Genomic DNA, 12,917 nt, shown 5'->3' on the forward strand with positions numbered 1-12,917 from the left:
GATCTTGAAGACCCTGAATTTTCTTTGCAAAGAACCTTTCTGGAGGCAATGCTCTCACTTATAAGATGGGCAATGTAAAATGCCCTTCTTGCCACTGTGGATACATGGTGATAGAAGTTAAGGTTGCTGTTGACCTGTGTGCCTAGATATCTCACCACTGACTGTGTGCTTAGGGTATTGCTGTTAATGTGGTAGTTTGCAGGAACATCACCCTTGCTGAAGGGGATGATAATGCATTTTTTTGCTTTAAATATAAGATCATGACTTTGGAACAAGTCATTAGTCTGTGTAAGACCTTCTTGAACAAGTTTGACATCACTAGGGGTTTCAATAAGTGCACCCAGTTTGCAGTCATCAGCAAGTTTTGTCAACCACAGTCCTTTAGTTTTAACCTGCACATTGGAGAAGTAGATTCCAAACAGTAGGGGGCTCCAGAATTGATTTCTCTGGAACACCACTGGTTATGGATCTGCTGGAGAAGGTGGTCTCCCATCTTTTGACCATATGAGTTCTATCAGTGAGCAACCCACCTGACAATATATGAGTTGATATCCAGCTGGGTGAGTTTATCAATGATGCCTGTGTGTGGTATTGTGTCAAAGGCCTTGGCTAAGTCTAGGTAGGACGTATGCACAGATTTGCCCTTGTCTAGGGCTTTGGTGACTGTATCAAAGAAGTCCACCAAGTTTAACAGGCATGAACTCCCCTTGACTAAGCCAAACTGGGTGGGGTCAAGCATTTAGAAATTTCCTATATCTTTGTTAATAAGGTCCATGATGATTCGTTACATGGCCTTGCTAATAAGGCTGGTCAGGCTAATGAGTCTATAGTTCCTGGAGTGTATGGATGCACCCCCTTTGTGCAAAGGGATGATGGCAGCTGTTTTCTACTGTGCTGGGACAAAGCCAGTGCTTAGACTGTGATTGAAAAGCATGCCCAGTGATGATGCTAATTCCTCTTTAAACCCATGTAGAACACAGCCCAGGATGTTGTCTGGTCCCATAGAGGTGGTATTTATGGCCTTGGAGAAGAAATTTAAGACCTATTCTTCAGAGATACTAGGTGGGGGACAAGTGTTAGGGATGCTTTGGGGTATATGTGGTGGGGACAGGGGATTGAAGTTTTCACTGAACCTGTCAGCCAGCAGGTTTGCTATATCCACATATTCCGTATATGTAGTACCACTGACTATGATTTCAGTGCAGATCTGGGCTTTATCTTTGAGCTTAAGGATGTAACTAAAGAACACCTTGTGGATATCTTTAGTTACGAAGATAACTTGGATTCGTACTTGGCTTGAAGGACTTCAGTAGGAGCCTTATTTGCTTGTTTAAGTTTAGGATGGAGTGTTTCCAGTTTTGCGACTGTTCCTTTTTACTCTTAGACAGCAATTTCTTTCTCCTATTGCATTGCCTATTAATGGCAGTTGTCCACCCAGGCAGGTTTGTTTTTTTTCTTGAAGATCTTGCTTTGGTTCTAGATAAGGCAGAGTCAATACAATTATACAGCTGCTTGTATAAAGCACTAGTGTATAACTCCGCACAGGTATCTGTTCCATCAGTGTGGGGAAGTGTTATGAAGCTATTTATGCTGTCACATAAGAGGTTGTAATTGGCCTTGGAGAAATATTTTAGTCTAGGCCTAGTCTAGCCCTAGGACAGGGCGGTCTTGTGTTATCGTTACCTCTAGAGAGACTGATTTGTGGCCAGATCTCACCAGGGATGGTCACATATTGAGGTGGTGCAGTGGTCCCCCATGTTGGTGAGTACCAGATCCAGGATGATTGAACCCCTTGTGGGTGTGTCAACCAGTTGATCTAGGGCATTGGAGTTAACGAAGTCCAGGAACCTTCGGGCAAGTGAGTTAGAACACGTATAATTTACCCAGTCAATGGATGGGTAATTAAAGTCACCCAAAACCACGGTGTTTGGTTATATCTTGATTTGCTCAACAGATCCAAGTAGGCTGACTTGATGTCCTGATTCATGGAGGGGTTTATATCTGGCAATGACCTGAAGAGGAGTTTTACCTATAGTCAATAGCACCTGAAGAAATTCAAGGGAATTGTGCTGTTTATCCAATGTAGAGGTGTATTTATTTTAATGAATATTGATACAACACCTCCTTTAGTTCTCATGTCTTCAATTTGTGTCTGAACATGTGGAGGGAAATGTAACCTGGTGTAGCTGGGGTGCTCTCCACAGCCTTAAACTAGGTTTCAGTGACTGCACAAATGTCAGAATCTTCGAAGGTGAAGACTGCTTCAGTGAGTGCAGTTTCTGGTTTAGACTCCTAGTGTTTAACAGCATTACCTAGAGGTTGTTTTTAGAGGGTATTTTTACATCAGGAATTTTGTTCTTGTGACAGGCACTATGGGGATGGAAAGAGCCTTAGCCATTAACCGAAATCCCAGGGGTGACAGATGAAGACCATCTCTGGCAAAGCATTGAGATCTGTCGAGCATGTCATCCCAGGCTGACAGATACTGGATTCCCTTCGAGTGACACCAGAAACTAAGCCAATTGTTGAAGTCAAACATGTTTTGTTTGTATTGAGGTATCATCCTAGGTGAAGGTAAAATGCTGCTTAAGGCTAGGGACATACCTGTTTGAGACACATAATCAGAGAGCTCAGTCATGTCTTTCATCATATAATCCAGTGAAGTACATCTCATGTCATTCACACCAACATGGACTATGCTGGAGTCATAACAGTGCCTGTTGTTGAGAGACCTGAGTGCATTTGTAATGTGGCGGATCCTGGACCAGACAGACAGCTGACCATGACTTTTTCCTTATCCAATCATGATCTGGGGTTTAGTAGTAGCAGGCTCCTTCTTTAGCCATAACAGTCAGTTCTGTGAAAAAGACTGGTAAAATCTAAATGTCAGATTTTTAATTATCTTCTTGAATGGCTCGTTGAAAGTAATTACAATGCCGCTTCCCATTTTTTCAGACTAAATAAAGTGTGCATGTTAATTGAATATAATCACGATCATGTCACAACACCTACGTTTATACATCTACACTATAAAAGCTTTAATGACTAAGAAAGGAAGACAGGTTGAGCACTATCATCCAACAGTCAAGTGTGCACAAACCTGGAATCCATTTGACAATGACACTGCATCTGCTGTTTAGGCTTATGTACAAGTTAGAGTTAGACAGAAATCAGAAATATCTTCAGTTACTAGTAGTGACAGGGCCAGATAGGCTGCTAGATAGAATTCTTATGTATGACATCTGCCTGTTTAAAATCAGTAATATGCTATTTCATTCTGTAAGTATCTACTTGTACATTTAATTTCACAGTGTGCATTGTGTGGTTGTACTTACCTCAGTGGCTGGTTGGTTATTTATTAGTTCGATGGTTTGTATTTTTGAATTGTGTAACATCAGCTATTAGATTTCTGCATTTAAAGAGCAATGGCTTTATCCATAGCTGTCAGATACTTACATTACACTTTGCTTACTTTAAGAGTGGACAGTATTTAAGTTTTTGGTGTGCTACAGTGATATGGCTGCTGGCAGCATTACCAGAAAGACAGGCGATGAGGAATTGCAACTGGTAAGTAATCACTAATTCCTCCTGGGAAACAATATGTGTATACGTGTGTGTGTGTGTGTGTGTGTGTGTGTGTGTGTGTGTGTGTGTGCATGCGTGTGTGTGTGTGTGTGTGTGTGTGTGTGTGTGTGTGTGTGTGTGTGTGTGTGTGTGTGTGCAAAATTAATCCTGGCCAATTTCAGTACTCCTGGCAAAATACCACTGGAAGGCACTGGGCTGAGAACAAGGTGGGTGAATTCCTGTGAATCCAGTGATTATTACTTCTTATTGTTGGCTATATTCTGAGGCAATACTGTGCATTCAGTATATATTATTTGATGGCAAATGTGTAGATCATAATCACATCTGACAGATGGCAGAGAAGGTTAAGGCTGCAAGCTGCAGTCTCTGTGGTACAGGGTTTGACACCCTCCGCCCTCCATTTGCCTACTGTGTGACTTTGAACAAGTCACTAAAGCAGAGAGTGCTTGGGAGCAGCTGGGAATTTGGGCTGGGCTCCTCAATGGTGCCCTAGACAACAAGTCTAATAACTACCTATGAACCATAACCTCTGTCCATCCCTTATAAATTGGTGCCAGTAGCATGGATTTAAATGCTGTAATAGCAAAAATGATTTTTCTTGCTATTAGGTTATAAGTATGCAAACATATCTATACTTAAGAGATGGGAGACAATATGTCTAACGTGATACAAAGCTAAACAAACAAGGTTATTTGTAGCCCTTCTTTATTTTCTTGTCAATGGGATAATAAAGTTTTTTGTGTCTCTGAGACTCAGTTCTTTATCTATTGGCTGTTATTTATAGCTGCCATATCTCCCCTCTATTGTGGTTGCCAATCTATTGAAACTACAGGAATTCACAGCTTTATTACTATGTACTGTCAAAGTGCATTTAAAGCTTATGACAAGAAATTCAGTACCACTGACAACATGCAAAAATGAATGAAGACTGGTGCACTGCTTAAGAAATGTAATTTAAGCACCATTTTAGATGATGAAAGAGAGTGGCTGTATTAGAAAGTTATTAAAATATGACAAGGAATACAAACCAGGAACTGACACTGGAGAAAATGTTATAAATATTATGTACAGAGATTCTGAATGCAAGCAATGATTCTGTGGCCTGTCATTCTAAGTAAATGGAATGATCTCTCATGAAAGAATAAGTCATTTTAAGCTCATACACTGGGGACAGGCAGTGAATTGTGGGAGAAAATTAGAGTGTCTTTGTTTATGTCTGACACCAATGAATAAAATTGTCTATTTGACTTTGGAACAGAGAAATGAAATGTCATAATACCAAGTAATCATTAATGTAGCAATCACTTAGCATCATACTGGGAAAAAAAACACATGATTTGAATGTTATTGCTGTTCATCTGTTGCCTTGATAGTTTATAGAAGTAGCTATATAACTGCACGTTTGCATGATTTTGTTTAGTTTGAGTGGACAATGGCCTCAAGTTTGTCACAGAACAATAATACACTCACCTGGATGTGATTAGAATGAGGTATCCTGAGGACTTCATAAAGCAAACAATGCAATTGTACTTTATGATGCAGGGTAGACATAAGCTAACTGACAAGAGTTGATAGAGGTGACCGCATCTGTGAAAAAAATTACAAGTGGTAACAATTTGCTCAGCTTCTCCCTTATATTGCCAGTACATCAAAAGTCCAAAATGGTGGTCAAGAGTCAATATAATACAACTGTCCTTTGGGCCATTTGCTCTTCAAATGGCCAAGTGTGCAACTTACGTATATAACTCTTTGGTAACACCAGACATTTTCAGTCTCATTAAGTGACTAGTACTATCTATACAACAGAAATGTTGACCTGACTTTTAAATAACTCTTTAAATGTCAACTGTTGACAAGACCTCTATTCAAATGATAGATAGCTAAAGGCCCCAAGCTTTGACTCATGATGCCCACTCCACCTATCTGGACCTCTTCGAATCTATAACGATACAACTCTTAACCCTGATCCTGGGTGACTTTAACTATCCAACCATAGACTGGAAGGACTACTCATGCCAAAACAAATGAGATTCTTTGATTTTGTCAATGCAAATGCTGGCACCCCCATAAGAGGTGATAATATTTTAGACTTGGTATTAACCAGCATGAGTAACCACTGCAGCATCTCTACAGTGACATCCTCCCTGGTAAGATCCGACCACAAAGCGGTCACTTTCAAAATCACCATCTCCTTTGACCCCCCCCTCCACCTTGCTACGGTCAAACATAGAAACTTCTCCAAAGCTGATTACAACCTCCTGAGGGAAGGCATAAACAGCTTCACAGCCCCCTCCCCCTCTGTAGGAATTGGCACAAATGTCTAAACCTACAGAAAAGAACTAAATGAGCATTTATATAGGTGCATGGAATCAGGAATGCCCGACAGAACAAAATCTTCTTCCTCAAGGAAGAGTAAACCTATCTGGTGAACATCTGCAATAAATAAACTCTATAATAAAAGGAAAAAATTGCTGTCCAGGACCAACAAGGAGCAGGTGCCTAATTGGAAGCAATTATCCTGAACAAGCAAATAAGAGCACTAGTGCAATCCTCCAAAGCAAACTTCAAGTCCAAACTGGCCACATCTACTAAAGACAATCATAAGGCCTTCTTCACATATGTCCACAGTCTAAAAGGAAGCACTTAGATCTGCTCAGAACTGGTGGTCAAGGATAACACATACACAAACACTGTAGATATAGCCAACCTGCTGGCAGACAGATTCAGAGAAAACTTCACCCTTCTGTTTCCTTCATCAGCAAATCAGGACATCCCCAGCATCTGACCCCTTGGAGCAAGTCATCACTGTCCTCTCAAAGGCAAAAAATACAGCCTCTATAGGCTCCAATAACATCCCAGACTGCACCATACATGAACTCAGGCAAGAACTTGCAGCACCATTAGACACCCTGTTCAACCAAAGCCTGAGTACTGGCTTTATTCTAGCCAAGTGGAGGACAGCCACTGTCATCCCATTGCACAAAGGTGGTGTATCCACTGATCCAGGAAATTACAGACCCATCAGCCTAACTAGCCTGATCTGCAAGGCCATGGAATGGATTACCACAGACCTCATTAACAAGGACATTGACAAAGTTCAAACATTCGATCCCACACAATCTGGTTTTGTCAAGAGGAGGTCATGCCTGTTAAATTTGTTCAACTTCTTTTAGACAGTCACCAAAGCCATGGATTAGGGGAAGATGGTGCACAACACCTAACTTGACCTGGCCAAAGTCTTCAAAACTATTCACCACTTGGGTATAATAGATAAACTCTCTCAACTAGGCATTACTCCATATGTTACCAGATGGGTAGCAAACTGGCTCACTGATAGAACCCACTTACTCAAAATTGGGGAAGTCACCTCAAGCAGTAGACCCGTAATGAGCAGTGTACTCCAGTGATCGGTCTTGGGGCCTCTTTTGTTTAGAATATACTTTTCTGATGTGCAGGCCAAAACCAGTGGGCTATAGCTGAACACAGATGGCTGCAAGCTGGGCGCTGTCATCAATTTCCCTAGTGATGTGGACATCCTCCAAGAAGTTCTCACCCAAACAAATGACTGGTGCCAGAAACATGTCTTCAAACTGAATGGCAAAAAATGCATCACCATCCCCTTTGGGGAGAGTGACATCCCCACAAATTATCAAATTAATAACAAGGTCCTTAAGCATGCAATCAGTCATGAAGGACTTGGGCACCCAGGTTGATAGCAAACTGACAATTGACCACCATGTTGCTTCCATTGTATGGAAAACTTTCTACATGGCCCACCTCATAAGTAAGGGTGTCTCATCCAGGGACAAGGAGGTCATAACATCCCTGTGTTCTTCCCTCATAAGGCCCATTATTGAGTACAGTGCCCCTTTCAGCATGTACCTCACAAAGCACATGCAGCAGCTGTAAAGACCACAGATGTTCCTCACCAGGAGATTCCAGGGCCTCAAACCATCTACCCTACACAGATAGGCTAAAAGTCCTGTCCCTCTACTCAGTCTCATACAAACTCCAGACCCTGCCTTGATGGAATTGTTGCATATCCACAAGTCAATCTCCACTAGAATAACCCACATGCATGGCCTCAACCTGGTCTGTGACATCAACAGGGCATGTTGGTGGGACAGATTTGTGTCCCACAGACTCCCCCTTTTGTGTAATAGACTCCCTCTCAATGTTAAACAGAGTACCTCATGAATCACTTTTAAGTGCAACCTGGATAACTGGATGGGGAACAGAACACACACCCCTCAGATTCCACCTGTGTCCCTGCTGGACAGGGTCATCGGGTGCTGACTTGTCAGAATATGGGCTAATTCTTGGCTAGGTTTATAAGGGCCTCAGAGCCAACAGTCTAGTAACTTCTATGATTCTATGTCATTCACCATTAACTTGCAATGCTTGATCAGCAGTTGTTCAGCTTTAACTAACAGATTAATACTATAGATAGAGTCTCACAAACTACTTAGATATCCACATTAACACTTTGTAGGCTACTCATAAACAACTAGATCAGTGCATCTTGTAAAACAGTATCGTGAGAGGTGATGCTCATGAAGGGAGCAATTCACAGGCAAAAGTAGTTTGACCTTGGTAGTCTGAAAATAATGCAGTGTGCATGGCATGCAAATTAAGGTATAATGACATGTAGATCAGAGTCAACAGGATAATGAGAATTATCACATATGCAGATGAAAAAAATCAACATGGCAGAGTGAATAAGAAAAAAACATTAGCATAATGAGCCATGGAAAACAGTTATTCTTACACCATCATTAGTTGAGGGGCAAGCATAGCACTCATGCTAAGATGCAATGAGTAGCACATGCTTTAGTTCATCAGCATGTGTTAATGATCACTTTGGGAGCCAATCCATTGCAGAACACTCTAGCAGAGACTAATATACTCTCACCTCCCCAACACAACATCGGCTGCTAATATGTGAATAGAGATGTCACACAGGAGTTGACATGTGCCATCCTCACATGGATTTGGGAGGAATGCTTAGACTGCCTATCCTAGTAGATATAAATGGTTTGAGTAGCATTGACCATTCTTTCTGTGGGAACCTTTCAATATCCAATGGAGGATATACTAGGAGTTTTGCATATGCTGACGTTGGTAATCCTACACCAGGCCCTTGAAGTGATATTGAAGCATGTGGAGATACATACTTACTTTCCATGGATGGCATAGAACAGAACCTCCACTATGCGTTCTCTGACACAGCCTGTTAACCTCAGGTCTTTGTAACATGTTTGTATCTAATCCGAGGCTAACTAGCTTAGTAGCCAGTATGTCATGCCTTACTGAGGTGAAGGCCTGAATCAAATTTATAGAAATAGTATATACATTTTAGCCAATCACTGGTATATGTTTACAAGCTAAAAAGATGAGAAATCTCACTTCTGTGAACAGGCTCTTTTCTGTAAGCAAACGACATTACTTCTTTTTTCCTCACTTTGCTATCTGCTTTGTCATCTGATAAAGTACAATTTGCTCCCACATTTTTATTGTACCACATAATAATGTTATTGGTACATATGAACGACTAGAATTTTTCCTGTTTACTATGTCACAAAATTACTTCCTTCTTTTCATCTACCACATTGTCATCTTGCAAGCTTCTTCTAAAATGAGTCATTTTCTACTTGTTTCATATCAAAATGCTATATTCTGTCTAGACCTGCTGCCTCTTTAATCGTAAAATAACTTAGGATATCAGAAATATGCACTAGGAGGATTTTTTTAATTACTGATTTAGTAGATGTCTTGTTTTTTTTACTTATTTATTTGGTTTTGGTTACTGGCAAAGTCTAATTGGGCTGTCATGGTCACTTTATAACAGAGGTCTTGGGATGCCTGGAAGGAAAGCTTCAGTTACATATATTAAACATCAGTAATTTACAAAAATTACAGTGAATTATAAATTACTTACACTCTACAATTCCATAAAAGAATAAACACCCCAACCCCATGCACATAAATGGGAAAAGGGGTTGTGGATGGATGGATGGATATATATATGTTTATCATGTTTTATTTACTTATTTTACAGTTAAATGAACTGGACCACAAAGACTGCTTTTGCTGTCATGATCTAGGTACATCAAACTGAGATGCAAAATTGAGCTGGATGCCAAATCTATTTGCATCTATGTACATGATGCTGTTTTGTAGTAGCAGAGATTTTACTGTATCACTGATTGGAAAAGTCGGGTTTTCCAGTGTAAATGCCAGTGAAGCATTAATTTCTCATGCAAATTACAATCTGTTTTTTTTTTTAAATATACATTTTCTATAGAACATGAACAACTTTGCATTTGACTGATTACTTGTTTTCTCCATTACTGTATGCTTAGGCCTTTATTATTCCATCTGCTTCAGAATGAATTGGCTAGATATATGTATGTAGCATGGAATGGTAATACTTTGCATTGTAAAATTTCCTTCCTGCAGTTTATTATCTACTCAAAGACACTAGATAGCAAAGTACATTTGTGTTGTGTAGTACATTTAACATGAGCACATCTTATCCACACACAATTAACAAGATTCCCAAAACTAATATATTGTGCTGTTAGTCTGATGAGGCAGCTTAACTGTGACAATAAAACCTTCTTTGATGTAGTAATGTGTTCTATACTATAAAGCGACAGTACCATTTTCCCACACATAGTTCCTAATTATCTGTTCAGTTTTTCTGTTTAGTTTCTTTAGTAGTTTTACAAAGCATTAATTTAGGTTATGTAATCATGTAAAACAGGTAACTTTGATAGAGCCAATAGTCAAGAAATGAATCTATTTAGCTGACGTTTGGATTTATATATTATTTAACAATGCTCCTCGTTCTGACTGATGAGTTAATTCTTTCTTTAATATTAGAGTCTGTAACCAGCTATACTGAATGCTCTTGTTTTGTATGTGCAGGCAATATTTACCTCTGAAGTATTTTTGAAATTGTATACTTGTAGTTACTTGTTATTTATTGTGTCTTTTGAATTTCTTTCATTCAGGATTCACTCACATCCACAATGAGAATGTACTTGTTCCCAGAGGTACAATCCTTGTAAATAAGACTAAATAACTAATAAATAGTATTAATTAATTAAATACACACTTTATCTGGTTCTGGATCATGGGAGAGTTGAATTACATTCTAGTAACCACTGGGAGAAAAGCAGACAAATGAATCCTAGACAGGATGCCAGTCTATTGGAGGATTCAGGCTTATGTGTAACATGTGCTCAGAAATACACACACAACACACAACACACTCACCTTTGGCACTTGGGAACATCACCAGATTAACTATATCGTACCTGGGAGTTAGAAGGAAATACAATCACTTGGTGAAAACTCATCCATTCAGTGGGAAGGTATACAGACTCTGCACAAAAGGCACTCCAACTGAAAAATGCACAAGGAACAAGCACCATAAACAGCAGATATAATAACTGCATCACTGTGTTACCCTTCCTAGATATATGATCTTAGAAAAAAATGCATTTGCTTGTATTTACTGCATACCTCTCAGCTGTCTCTGATTTTACAGAATGCCCCTAATTATGCTTCATATTACTGCACTGTACCCTTTTAAAATTTTTGATTTTTTTTGGTAAACCACTGAGATTGTAGTAACTAAGTAAGACAAGTCATAATTTGTTTTGAGCTTCTTATTATTCAGAAAATGTATGTTGTTGCAAAATGTGCTGTTCTGTTAATTCTTTTTTAAGTTAATTAGAATAATATTTAAATATTGTACTTGCTTTTTTTGGCCTTTGTCCCATATTACTTTTTCCTTTGACTAGAATTCTTGAGCAAGGAACTTGAAAGGTATGATTTACTGCCGCAAATGAAAGTTTCCTTCAAAAAGATATTTCAATAAATTCAGAACACATAATATCTACACAGCTGTCACTTGTACATCTTATAAATAACCATTTCACATTTCTGAATGAAAAGAAAGTATCATTTTCCTGTATAACAATACAGTTCATTAATTGTGCCACATTTATAATTCCCTGTAAAATAATAATCAGCTATTCTAGAATATATCTGTCATCCTCATACAATATTACTTTTACTTTGTGTTCTAAACAACCATTTCACATTTTAACTGATACTGTTCATCACTAAAACACATTATAATAACATGCACCTGGCTTGCCCTTCTGTAATCTAGCACTGTTTTTCCAAGCAACAATTATAGCTACATTGTTCATTTATGGCAAATAGCCAGAAATAATTTCTTCTTTTCACAGTGTTTTGAAAAACTACATGCATGTGTTTTTTGTACTTCAACTTGTTGTGACTTTCACTAAGAAAAAAGTTATAATACTACTCTATTTTATGCACTCTGGTATCCAAGATATGGTTGCCAGCCTCATCAAATGATTTACTGCATATGATATAATCCTAGAAATAAAACATTAGTTTAAGGCATGAAAAATAAAACAGAAGTCAAAACATCAAGGCATTCTGAGTGTTTATGTCTGCCTGTGCACATACATACATTTGTGTATTTGAATTTATTTAGACACCTTGCAGCTGGACATATACAATTTAAAGCAGAGCTTTATTTTCTTAATTTAGAAATATAGTTAATACAGCCCAAAACAGTTTTGTAGAATCACAATAATATGTGGACAGTACCATTTGTAAATGTTTAAAAAGGGCACTCCACCAACAAAGGGAATGCTACCAGATAGTCCTTCCAGCTCCTGGTCCAGGACACACACCAGTTTAGCTAGGGCATGACAAAGAGGGCAGCCACCCTGGGTGCAAACTACTGACTGGTCTTGACCGGTCATCAGTGCACGGTATTACTGTCATTCATAAATTAATGCTGGTATTGCTTTTGTGGTCACTTCTAAAGAGCTAGAAGGTGTCTGTAGCATAAACCATAGCAGTTGCTTGCTGCAGTATAAAAACTAAGAGCATTTTTTTTAGTTTCATAATTGAAGCATTAAGTATGTGGCATAACTGTGTAGTATTAACATTAACAGAAGTGAGTCTTGCATATTCATGAAGGCGCGCTGCTGTTAAGGCTAAATGGACACGAACAGTGAATGAGTGCAGGGGGTATGTTTAAGTTGTGAACTGACATTGAACATGCCCCCTGCACTCAGAAAGCACTGTATGACACTTTCAAAAGTATTCCAGTGTCCGTGGACACTGAAATGAAATTAAAATGAGTATTTCAGTTTCTGTGGACACTGAAATAGCTAGGGGAGCATACTATGTAGGGGGTGTGTGACAAGCTCTGTCACACTCCCCCTGCATTGCAAAAGTGCCGTACAGCACTTTGCAACTGCTGTCAGTGTCTGCAG

The 12,917-nt window shown here is 39.2% G+C and overlaps 1 protein-coding gene across 2 annotated transcripts in view; it reads right to left on the reverse strand.

Annotated features, from left to right (window-relative positions):
* LOC122790142 (glucagon receptor-like) overlaps positions 1-12,917 on the reverse strand; it is a 2,645,547-nt gene that overhangs the window by 2,304,127 nt on the left and 328,503 nt on the right. Inside the window, exon 2 of one of the 2 annotated variants that reach the window (XM_044057782.1) lies at positions 5,056-5,172. The exons of the other annotated variant lie outside the window; for it this stretch is intronic. The gene's annotated coding sequence lies outside the window, so the exon portion shown is untranslated. The remainder of the gene's footprint in view (positions 1-5,055; positions 5,173-12,917) is intronic. 2 annotated transcript variants of the gene reach the window in all.

This window comes from Protopterus annectens, chromosome 1.part0, assembly GCF_019279795.1.
Source record: "Protopterus annectens isolate FY-2018-M chromosome 1.part0, PAN1.0, whole genome shotgun sequence".
NCBI lineage: Eukaryota > Metazoa > Chordata > Ceratodontiformes > Protopteridae > Protopterus > Protopterus annectens.